Genomic DNA, 7,994 nt, shown 5'->3' with positions numbered 1-7,994 from the left:
ACGTTGCGGCAATTTGTTGTCATCTAGGTCGCTTTGCAAACCACTGACAGGGTTATAATTATAATGCAATTAAATGCAAAGGTGCAAGCGAGCTGGACAAGAATGACGAAAGTAATCCCTGGAGAGGGGGAACAAGAGGGACAAAGGACAAACATAAATCTCCAAACACAGCTAGGTGACTGGTGCGCGACCGAAAAAATCCGCCTGGTCCGGGTATCGAACCCGGGACCTCTCCATTACAGGTGGAGCGCCCTACCAACTGAGCTAACCAGAGGTTAGACGTCAGTAGAGCAAACGGGTTTTATCAGCCGCCACCAGTCTAACACCAACAAGGGTGAAGCTTGCAATTTAAGGTTATAATTATAATGCAATTAAATGCAAAGGTGCAAGCGAGCTGGACAAGAATGACGAAAGTAATCCCTGGAGAGGGGGAACAAGAGGGACAAAGGACAAACATAAATCTCCAAACACAGCTAGGTGACTGGTGCGCGACCGAAAAAATCCGCCTGGTCCGGGTATCGAACCCGGGACCTCTCCATTACAGGTGGAGCGCTCTACCAACTGAGCTAACCAGAGGTTAGACGTCAGTAGAGCAAACGGGTTTTATCAGCCGCCACCAGTCTAACACCATTAAGTCCCTCTTGTTCCCCTCTCCAGGGATTACTTTCGTCATTCTTGTCCAGCTCGCTTGCACCTTTGCATTTAATTGCATTATAATTATAACCTTAAATTGCAAGCTTCACCCTTGTTGGTGTTAGACTGGTGGCGGCTGATAAAACCCGTTTGCTCTACTGACGTCTAACCTCTGGTTAGCTCAGTTGGTAGAGCGCTCCACCTGAAATGGAGAGGTCCCGGGTTCGATACCCGGACCAGGCGGATTTTTTCGGTCGCGCACCAGTCACCTAGCTGTGTTTGGAGATTTATGTTTGTCTTTTGTCCCTCTTGTTCCCCCTCTCCAGGGATTACTTTCGTCACTGACAGGGGTCGCCTTTTACCAACAATGACAGTTGGGTTTAGTTCTGGAGTCTTCACCGGAAGACTCGCCGCACTTCCCAACAGGCATACCGGCGTATGGGACTGGTCCCATGCTGTCGCTGTAGCGCAACATATCTCATTGAATTCCGCTCAGCTGCGATGTGTCCATGGCTATCGCGGCGATGAGAGGCGCCGATTCAGAAAATACGTCGGTGACATCAGCGCCATCGGCGCAGTAAATCCTACCGGCGCAACCCAAACTCGCCGCCGCTAACAGTCCCATTCTTCTACAGCCGAAAGAACTTCCGGTTCCTGTGCCAGGTACGTCACGACCGTCAAAATTCCGCCGCAACTTGTTTTGCGGTCAGTTAGAGAGAAAAAAAATGTCAATATTTCATTAATTGTTTGTGTAGAAGTTAATAAACCGAGACGAAAACGGATGCCTGTTCGGCATTCAGTGAACGTCGAAGGTTTAATGTAAAAGTTTTCTGGCAAAAGTAAAAAGGTCATTTCATGGTCCCTTGAAATTGGGAGAAATATGCCGAATAAGTTTATCAAATGTTACAAAATAAACCTTTTCTCTTTTACAAAGCTGGCGAATTTTATTGAATATAAATATATGTTACGCATGATCCAACAGCCTCCATTTAAAAACGAGGAAAAAGTCGGTGAGCTTTTTTCCGCATCCACCCAATGGCCGTTGAGGTTTTCTCCGCATCCACCGGATCTGCGGTGCGCTTTTTTCCGGTGAGCTTCTTCAGCGGGAGGTTTTTTCCTGGATTTGAAAAAAAATTATCTAAAGGCATATGCCTGAAGCTTCAATATCGGTGGCGCGTTTCTATTTCCTACGTGATACCACCTCCTAATTATTACTCAATGAGAAATATTTTCAAAACGCTATTGATCTGGCTTCCGTGCAGTAGACCTATTGCTATATTACCCAAGCATCAAGGAGAATGCATGGATTGCTGTTGAACGCGCCGCACTTGCTGGCCTTCCACGTATAAAAGATTCGAAGTAAATAACCAAAATAAAGCGTTGACCAACACGCGTCTAGGATGCCATTTGTTTTAGGCTTTCGCTTTAGAAAAGCTTCTACTGCTGACGCCAGCACGTGCGGCGCGTGGAACACCCATCCCTGCATTCTCCTTGATGCTTGGGCAATATAGTAATAGGTCTATTGTTTTAATCAAGGCCCAAGCTGCCGTCCGTTTACATTTAAATTCGCCAGCGGCTGAAAAAAAAAAGAACACAAACATAAGGCACGAGCAGACGCGACTGAATTATAACGGCGAAGAGTATTTTAGCTCTATACTTAACAGCTACCGCTGCTGGAGGTCAGAAATTGGTATTTAACTGCTGAAGCATAACTAAGCCGCAATCGCATTCATTTCGTTTGACAACGTGGGTCGCGCTCACTGTTTTCGTATTTTAATCTACATTTAGCTTTCTTAGTTGCACAACCAATGGCAACGGAATGCTGTGCGGTCAGTTTAGTCTTTGAATATGAGAGGAGACGCGAAAAGTGTCATTGAATTTGCAAGACGGCGTTCAATTTTGCCAGAAAAACTTGCATCTTTACGATGGGCACAAGCTGACTCCGCGGTTTTTAACAGTCCCTTCAGTCGAGCAGACGGCGTTTCGAGGGAAATTGTAATTTGTAAGGTCTGGTCCGACAACAGTTGAGCCCCTGTTGGCTCCGCTCAACTACAGTAAATTTAAGAAAGTGTCCAAAAGATTGATTATGCGGCCATTGTAGGTGACGTACGAATCCTCGAAGTTCATACTCTTTCGTGCAAAGAAGCTTCTCACGTCTTCCTAATGGAGTCCTTTCCTCACGTTTTCTGCCAAGATGTCCTCCAACTATATTCTGCCTTAGCAGTTGCTGGCAGCTCAGTGGAAACTAATGGCCGGAAAGAAATAAAAACCTCTATTTTTTTTAGTTCTGAGTGACAAGATAAATTCCGAGGGGGACAAAAGCTACTTTTCCTGTGCGCTAAAAGGGGAATACCTCGCTCCCCTCTTTAGCTCTGTCTAACGCTCTCAACCCGCTACCTTTGGCAACGCTTAGTGAATTCCCGTACAAATCTAGGTCTCGACATTCTATAAAATTTCTTTAGCATCCTTATTGAATTACGCTAATTCTACAAATATTCTTTCATTTTACGCTCAAGCAAATTAAAGGAAACAATGAGTGCCTTTTTTGTAGAGTATTTAACGATGAGGCGGTACGGCGGCCATGAGCAAATGGCGATATAAGCCGGTGTTCCAATCGCAATTGTCACGCTTGGTTACTTTCTACAAATATTATTATACCCGAATATATAGGATAGGAAATGGTGTTCATCGTGATATGACAACATAACTGATTATATTAGAAATTCTGCTTGCTGGGAACATGCAAAAAGTGACGTTTTTGGCCGTACATGTATTGGCAGTACAGATGGGCAGAGTTTAATGTTGAACCGGGTTGGTTCATATTTGAAGAGGTGTAGATATAGAGTGCTTACTTTGCATATCGCTGCCCTTTTTTGAATTTTACATTATATTGTGGGGTGATTTCAAATAATATCGACCAAAGGGTGGCTAGTCGGCATTTTTTAATTAACTGATGTTTTTATACACCATTGTGTATAAAAAAACTGTCTGGTATAAAAGAATCCATACTTATTATTGACGAAAAAAAAAGAATTGAGGAAGGAAAAGTCGTAGGGCACAAATGAATAACCATAATGATAAAATTAGGAGAGTTCTAATACTTTTTTTAGGAAAATACTATGCGTATAGCTTGATTGCGATATATGGTAATATTTATTTAAATTATATTTATTGTTCAAATCATTTCCAAACAGCCCTGCCAGAACGACAAATGACAAAATTCGGTGGCCTGTATCTCACGAAATAATTTAATCGCCATCATATACTTTTCAGATAGTCTTTTACTTATACATGGATATTATGTAAAATATATATATTAGGTATCTGAGTGATACAATAGAAGGGATATATTTAGGCACACATGGGAAAAAATAAAACAACAAACATTTTCGATACGGATAAAAAAAACACCACCTAGGATATTTTCCTAAATTTGGGTACACTGTCACTCTCTATTTCGGCATTCATTTCTATTAAAACATGTTGCATTATTTGATTGAGAAAGAAGACATAACACCCAAAAGTGGGGTCGTTTTCAAAGCCTACACTTAGCAGTGCCCCATATGAGAAGTGAGTCCAAGTACCAATTTCATGAAACTAAAACACATATTTTATATATTTTATTCAGATGAGGACATTGATAACTATAGCAATCGTTCACACAGTGAACGTGAGGAGAAAGTACTGTCTACGAAGATCTATCATATTATGGACTAGTGATCCGAAAAAAGACCCTCCAGCCATCGGCTACGGGGAACTTTGTTTACTTTGTTGTCCTACGAGACTATATGCTCCTCTCTGTTCCCCTCTATCTGCATCTCTCTCTTTCATATATATAGATCCCTGGCTTATATATTCAATAGAAACATATTGAAAACTTTCCTTTCTGTGTGATAGTGTGGTGTTAGCAACAATCATTTCCTCGCGAAGATCATCAATATGGCGTAGCAGTTGACGGAAGTAGCAGACGACACTCCTCACTAGTCCTGGCAAAACGGCCGATACAATCTTTTGGCGTATTTCCCCGCTCGCTTTCAAGGATAAGCGGGTTGGCTTCAATTAGTAAATATGGCCGCCAATGCCTGGTTATTGAGCAGTCGTGCCTGTTTCCATCCCACTCGCTGGCGTCACGGTCGATAATATCTAGTACAAAGGGGCACACTGACAGACAGCAGAATCCCCAAATACTCAAACCCCGCCCAAATACAATAAAGCTAAAGCACTGTCGCCATGTTAAACTAGGAAGTGTTAACATGGCGGCAGTATTTACGCTTTATGTAAGGAAAAGCATGTCGCGTGGTATGACCCGGAACCTTACACGAGGTGCAAGCATAGCCCAAAGAACGTGTCTACTGCCCTAGGGTACTTAACGAAGGCCGAGCTATAATTATAATGCAATAAAATGCAAAGGTGCAAGCGAGCTGAACAAAAATGACGAAAATAATCCCTGGAGAGGGGGAACAAGAGGTACAAAGGAAAAACACAAATGTCCAATCACAGCTAGCCCTTGTTCCTCTTATTTCCCTTCTCCAGAGACTATTTTCGTCGAGCTACAATGTTCGCGCCAAGGTCCCAACCAGAAGCACGTGATGTCTGTCATGCTTAAAGGGGGGAGAACGTTAAAGCTAAGGCGCTTCCTGACGCGCTCAATCCGAGAGGTTTTTCGTGTATACGAAGATAAGCATCCTGATTCCGTATTTGGGCTATCAACATTTTATTCCTTGCGCCCTAGATGGATCAAATGTATTCCATACCAGGAAGTGTGCGTTTTTGTGTGCTGCACCAATTATTCCCATTGTATTACCGTTCTAGAGAAGGTTGCAGGCTCAATATTGAACACTGGTTAAATGAACTCAGCATTTCTGTGCGAACCACCAACAGGTCTGTGTATTTAACGAGACTGTGATCTATGCCCAAAAAGCCAGTCTCTTACACTCGAGGAACTTCATATCCCAGAGGATGAAGAGATAGTACTTACAACATAAAAGCCCGGCGACCTTGTGAAAAAAAATTGAATTTTGAGACTTCCCTAAAAGTTTTCAAGTAACAGTTGAAAGTTAGATATTTCACAACCATATTCGTCAAATGCAAGGCAAAGCTATATACGATGAAAAGTAGTGCATGCAACGCGGGAGCATTGTCTTTCATTTTGGCTTTGCTGAAAACTGGACCATCGCGCTTCCTGACGAGGTTCAACCATACCACTGGAAAAAAAAGGTACGATATTTACATGTGTGGTGGCGACAAGAAAATCTACAGACAGTTTTGCTATCATCGGTGAGGACATGTGTGACGCCTCCGCTCACACGTGCTTCGCTCTAAAAAAAGTGAAAGAGTCGGTTGAAGACAACGTTGCGGTATACTCGCACGTGACGTACGTAAGTGACTTGGCCGCCAGTTATTTTAAGAATCGCTACAGGCTTCGCCAATTTGCACAGAACGATTGCCCGCAAGTACAGTGGCTAACATCTGCATTTGGACATGGAAAATTGCATGCGACGGAGTTGGCGGACCCGCGAAACAACAGGCCACGCTGAACAACCTGAGAGAACGTTAAATAAACTCAGTTCAGACGTCCAGGACAATGCTGAGCGTTTTATTCGTGAAACTGAAAGGCGCGCATCTTGTGTATCTGGATGAAAATGAAGTTGTTCGGCATCGCCAACAACAATAAAATAGAAGGGCTGACGCTGCGCGCCTTTCCTGGCATTCATTCATGGCAGGCGTGGCGGCTGTGCAAATCATCAACAGATGGGACCTGTGACATATATGTAGCACGGACAGTCAGATCTGGTTAGAAGAAACTTCATTAATGGGGCACAGCGATGAAAGCCTTAGCGTAAAGTGCCGAATATGATTCCCCAATGACTGCTTTTTTTTGAAAGCAGGAACATTGTATTTATCACAGTTTTCTTCGCGGGGTATTTAACCTACTGTTTCACTTTGTGATTGCTCATGATCTTTATTTGATCACCATACGAGAATCCCAAAACGTTATCTTCGCGCAGAATAAAATATCTCGGCTTACCACGATCCATTCGTACACCGAGGGTATGGTAGCTCCTACAGTCCCGCGCGGTGGCACCCCTCACCTGAAATGGTCTGCCCCGCAAATACATAGCCAACCTGAACAATTTCAGTATTCAATTTTTTTATTTTTGTGTTTGAAAGTGAAGCTAATTTTTTTTTATTCCAAATATAAAATATAACGGAAAGTAAAATTTAACACTGCATCATCTTTTCTCGAATCACTACTCTCTAATATGATAAATCTTTGTACGCTGTACGTAAAATGCTGTATACAGTTTCTCCTCACTTTTACAGCGTGAACAATTGCTGTAGTTGTCAATGAGCTCATCTGAATAAAATATATCTAATATGCGCTTCAGTTTAATGAAACTGGAACTCAGAGTCACTTGTACAGGGCACTGCAAAGCGTAGGCTTTGAAAAAGGACCCTACTTTGGAGAGTTATGTGTTATTTTTCGATAATGTAAGTCAACATGTCTTTAATAGAAATGAATGTCGAAATAAAAAATATAAGGTAAGCAAATTAAAAAAAAATTTAAGGTTGTATTTTTCGTTTTTTTTCTATTCGCATCAGGTATTTTGTTGTTTAATTTTTTCTCTAAGTTTGCCTAAATATATCCTGACTATCGTATCACACATATACATAATATGTATTTTAAATATTATCTATATTTAAGTACAACACTACGTAAAAAGTATATGATGGTGATTAGATTATTTCATAAGATACAGGTCTCCATTGTTTTTGCCATTTGTCGTTCGAGCAAACATGTTTAGCAATTTTTAGAAAAAGAAATATAATTTAATAAGTATTACTACTATATATTACAAGCAAGCGGTATTCATAGTATGTTTCAAGAAACGTAATATAATTCTCCAAATTTTATCGTTTTAGTTAGTCGCTTTCAAACGTGCCCCGTCCATAAGTGCGCGTTGCTGCAAGTGTTCACCTCTTCGTGCTTTCCGACTTTTCCTGTTCCAAACTTTTTCCCCGGTCAAAGCTAAGTGTGGATTTTTTTATACTAGACACTAGACAATGACGTATAAAACAACAATTTATTTAAAAATGTCGACCGGCCACCCTTTCTTCAATCTTATCTGAAATCACCCTGTGAGCTATATGTCTAGGAAAATTGGCTGCATGGGAGTAAATTCACAACCAATTTCCACGACGACTAATCAAGTCTGACTACTGAAACTTGCAGCAGTTACTAATGGTTATATCTTCGAAATATATGTCAAATGCCTTTAATTGATGCTGAATATTTGCTGTAAAACTCGCGGGAAAGTGAATAAAACTAGTAAAAACAGGGTAACACCGTTTCGCAGTAC

General features: G+C 41.6%; 1 non-coding gene across 1 annotated transcript; it reads left to right on the top strand.

The window, feature by feature from the left end:
* Positions 1 to 801: 801 nt before the first annotated feature.
* On the top strand, positions 802 to 876 carry Trnas-uga. Its single transcript has one exon. It is a non-coding gene; the product is annotated as a tRNA-Ser (tRNA).
* Positions 877 to 7,994: the final 7,118 nt, after the last annotated feature.

This window comes from Ixodes scapularis, unplaced genomic scaffold (genome assembly GCF_016920785.2).
Source record: "Ixodes scapularis isolate PalLabHiFi unplaced genomic scaffold, ASM1692078v2 PGA_scaffold2__306_contigs__length_199485367, whole genome shotgun sequence".
Classification (NCBI taxonomy): Eukaryota; Metazoa; Arthropoda; class Arachnida; order Ixodida; family Ixodidae; genus Ixodes; species Ixodes scapularis.
This window is presented reverse-complemented; position numbering and strand designations above follow the sequence as displayed.